The sequence below is a fragment of the Coffea eugenioides genome, chromosome 7, assembly GCF_003713205.1.
Source record: "Coffea eugenioides isolate CCC68of chromosome 7, Ceug_1.0, whole genome shotgun sequence".
NCBI lineage: Eukaryota > Viridiplantae > Streptophyta > Magnoliopsida > Gentianales > Rubiaceae > Coffea > Coffea eugenioides.
In genome coordinates, this window is record NC_040041.1 from 35,694,838 (window position 1) to 35,699,241 (window position 4,404).

At 36.2% G+C, this 4,404-nt stretch overlaps 1 non-coding gene across 1 annotated transcript; it reads right to left on the reverse strand.

Annotated features, from left to right (window-relative positions):
- Window positions 1-2,638: 2,638 nt before the first annotated feature.
- LOC113778921 lies at window positions 2,639-2,745 on the reverse strand. Its single transcript, XR_003469386.1, has one exon. It is a non-coding gene; the product is annotated as a small nucleolar RNA R71 (small nucleolar RNA).
- Between the last annotated feature and the right edge of the window lie 1,659 nt (window positions 2,746-4,404).

Consider the following 4,404-nt stretch of genomic DNA (forward strand, 5'->3'; position numbering starts at 1 on the left):
TCTCCACCACTTATAGCATTACCTCTCCTATTGAATCACCACTACTTGTGTGTCGTTATTGATAAGAGTTTATTTTACGTATTTTTAAGTGCATTTTATTAGTTAATTTTGAGTTGATTATTTAGTTTTATAAATAAAATAAAGAGATTTTTGGTAAAATTATATATTTTTGGTAAAAGTGGATAATATTGCATTTCTATTGATTTTAATGGTAAAAACTTCATTTTTATGCAGGAATGATGATTCAATCACCAAAGGATGTCAAATGAGGTAAAAAATAGAGATTTGGTGATGAATTCAAGTGGCAACAAGAAGAATGAAGTGAAAAACGTTCAAGTGAGGAAATGCAATACAAGTCAGTTTTGACACTCTTCAGTATTTTGACCATATCTGGAGCTACACTTATCGGATTGAGGTGATCTTTATACCATTTTAAAGCTAAGAAAGAGACCTACAATTCGTATGAAGACATAGAAATCCATTTCTGCCATCTTCATGGGCAAAACGTTGGAATACAGAAGCTGCATTCTGTGGTCGGAAGTTAAAATAGAGGTTTGAACAGGTGACAGTATTTCGATCATATCTCAGGCTACAAAGCTCCGATTTGGATGATTCTTGAAGCATTGGAAAGCTAACTCAAAGGGCTACAACTTTTGTGTTTTGCACAAAAGCTAGTTTGGCCTTTATCATAGAGAAAATCGCAGTTGAAATAAGGCCAGAGTGAAAACGCGAGTAGACAAAACGCGAGTTTATGCCGCGTTTTGTGTAGGCGCATTTTATAGCCGAAATTCTGCAATTTGACTCAGTCAATTCTCTTGTGTTCATACCACTTTCCAGCTATAAGATGCAAGGGAATTCGGTGCACATGCTTCTGCAATAAAAGAGAAGACCAAATGAGTGTGGACAAAAAGGAAACATCATATCTTTGACTTCTTTTTACAAAATCTGAGTGGAGGAAATTATGAAGTGAGATGAATGGAATTTCTACCACCTTTTATGCAGAAACACAGGGGAGAAGCCTGGCATCACCATACGTAGCTAGTTTTCCTTCTTGCAACAAGTTTTCTCTCTAGTTAAGAGTTCTTAGAGAAGCATTTGGTGTTTCACTTGTAATCATATTGTGCAAGAATATAGCAGGAATTGGAGAGCTTCACCTTCAATTGGCTAAGCTTTCTTTTATCTTTCTTATACTTGTACTTTATGATGTTTTGCATTAATAAACTTGTGAGTTTGATTGTTAAATCATTCATGAGTAGCTAAACTCCTTCATCTAGGGAGTAGATGAAACTTATGGCTAAATAATACTAATTGAATGTGATTTACACTTGTTATATCTTGTATTAACTTGTCTACTTGTGTAGCTGTTATCACTTGTTATTGATTGATCACCAATAGCATGTTTATAGTGTTATTATTCAATGAGAATTGGTAATAACAATTGAAACACATGAGTAGAGCTTGAGTTGTATGTTCATGAAAATAGAGATACACTTAAGTGGATTATTGAGCATTTCATGAAATAAAACGGAGTAGTAGTAGTATTTCACCATGAAAATAGGGAAATCTATATTGCTCTAGGCCATTTCATCATGAAAATGAGACTTGGTAATCTTGGAAATAAATCTCTGGTTAAGCAAGAATAATAACAAGAAGTAAATCCATTCATTTGTGTAGTTTATGCCATAAGTGGAATCTATATCCCTAGAATCTTATTTAAGTGAAATTTCTCTATTTGCATTCAGCATTTGTTAAACTAGATTTGTATATCAGAGTTGTAGATTACAGCATTAGACTTTCTCTGCTCAGATTAATTGTAAGTCTAAATAATAGAGAGAACAAGGGCTTAGTAATTGTTTAAATTGGATCGACCCGATACACATCTTGTACTACAATTGTGACCTGTATACTTGCAGTCCAACGGGTGTAAAATCGGAATTAAACTTGCATTGATAGTAAAAATCCCGTCAAGTTTTTGGCGCCGTTGCCGGGGAGCGGCAATATTAGGGCCTAGTCATCTCTATTAATTTAGACATTTTCATTGTTTTTATCCAAGTTGTTGAATTAAAACTGCAAAAATTTCTCTTATTTTTATTTGTAGTGCATGCACCGATCAAATAGAGAAGTTGCACATTTTGATCCTGAAATTGAAAGAACATTGCGGAGACAAAGGAGGAATACACTGCATCAAGAGGAACAAGAGGTTTGGCAGCCAATAGAAGATATCTTGATAGAATTACCATTTGAAGAAGAAATGGCGGAAAATGACCTAAATAGGCGAGTTCTGCAAGATTTTACTATACCGGGAACACAAGGTTCACAAACGAGCATAGCAAGGCCTGCGGTAAATGCTAACAACTTTGAGATTAAACCATCACTTATCCAAATGGTTCAACAATCTCAATTTGGAGGTAATGCAGTAGAAGATCCTAATACACACTTAGCTACATTCTTGGAAATTTGTGATACAATTAAAATGAATGGAGTTAGTGATGATGCTATAAGGCTAAGATTGTTCCCATTTTCATTGAGAGATAAGGCCAAACTTTGGCTACACTCTCATGCTCCCAATACTTTCACTGGATGGGATGAATTATCAAGAGCATTCTTAAATAAGTATTTTCCACCAGGTAAGACTGCTAAGCTTAGAATGGATATCACTAGTTTTAGCCAATTGGAAGGTGAATCATTATATGAGGCATGGGAAAGGTTTAGAGATTTGCTTCGGAAATGTCCACATCATGGACTGCCGGAGTGGTTAATCATACAAACCTTCTATAATGGTTTAGTTTTTTCTACTAAAACTATGATCGATGCAGCTGCAGGTGGAGCTTTAATGGGTAAAACACCCCAAGAAGCTCATAATTTGATAGAAGAAATGGCAGCAAATAACTACCAATGGGCCAATGAGAGAGGTAATACAAGACGTCACGCAGGTATGATCGAAATGGACACTCTCAATATGTTGAGTGCTCAAATGAATAATGTGATGAAATTGCTAAGTAGACAAGGTGGAGTTGGTCCAAGTTCATCTAATGCACATGTAGCATGCTGTTCTATATGTGGAGGTGAACATGATAGTAATGAGTGTGTTGATTCTGAACAGGTACAATTCGTCAATAATTACAACCGAAATGCTCCAAATAATCCCTATTCGAATACTTACAATCCGGGGTGGAGAAATCATCCAAACTTTTGATGGAAAGATCAAGGCAATCAACAAAGGCCAACCAATCCGCCGGGATTTCAACCAAGGCAACCACAGGCTGAAACTAAACCAAGTTGGGAGATCGCGGTGGAAAAACTTGCTAAGGTGACTTCGGATAGATTCGAGCGAGTTGAGGGGCGGTTGGACCAATTAGCTGGGATATACAGAAACTTGGAGGTTCAAATTGGTCAAATTGCCAATGTGATCAACAATAGAAACCCTGGTGAATTACCAAGTAAAACTGAAGTGAATCCGAGAGAGCATGTCAATGCAATCATTCTTAGAAGCGGTAAAACGGTTGAGGGATTCGATTTTGAAAATTCAGGTGGTGAAAAAGACAAGAAGCAAGCAATTGAAGGGGAGCAAGAAAGTCAAAATGATCATGTTATCATTGATATTGATGCACTTCACCCCAAATTAAATTCTAATGTGACACCTTTTCCTCACAGGTTGAAGAAAGATGGACAGGATCGGGAGTTTGAAAATTTCTTCAAAATGTTTAAACAATTGCACATTAACATTCCTTTCATTGATGCTATAACACAGATTCCCTCTTATGCACGTTTCTTGAAAGACATCATGTCAAAGAAGAGGAAAATTGTAGATAATGAGATGATAGCATTAACGAAAGAGTGTAGTGCATTGATTAAGAATAAACTCCCTCCTAAATTGAAAGATCCGGGAAGTTTTTCTATTCCTTGCACTATTGGTCAATTGCATTTTTCTAATGCTTTATGTGATTTAGGTGCAAGTGTGTCACTTATGCCGTTATCGGTTGCCCGGAGATTGGGACTTCAAGAGCTAAAAGCTACCAATATTACATTGCAATTGGCGGATCGGTCAATCACACGTCCCATGGGTATTTTGGAAAATGTGCTCATAAAGGTAAGACAATCTATAATACCTGTGGATTTTGTTGTCTTAGATATTGAAGAAGATGTGAGAATGCCAATTATTCTAGGACGACCGTTTTTAGCCACTGCACGAACTATAATTGATGTAGAAAAAGGTAAGCTTATATTACGGGTTAATGGTGAGGAATTGGAATTCAATTTGGATAATAAAGAAGGGAGTATAGAGCCTACTGCTCTTGTGTCTAATATGCCATATGATGAAAAGATTAACCAAGAAAGGACCGAAGAAGTTAAATTTATAAATGTCCTTGGTACTAACTTTCATGGTGTAGGAACAAAGGAGGA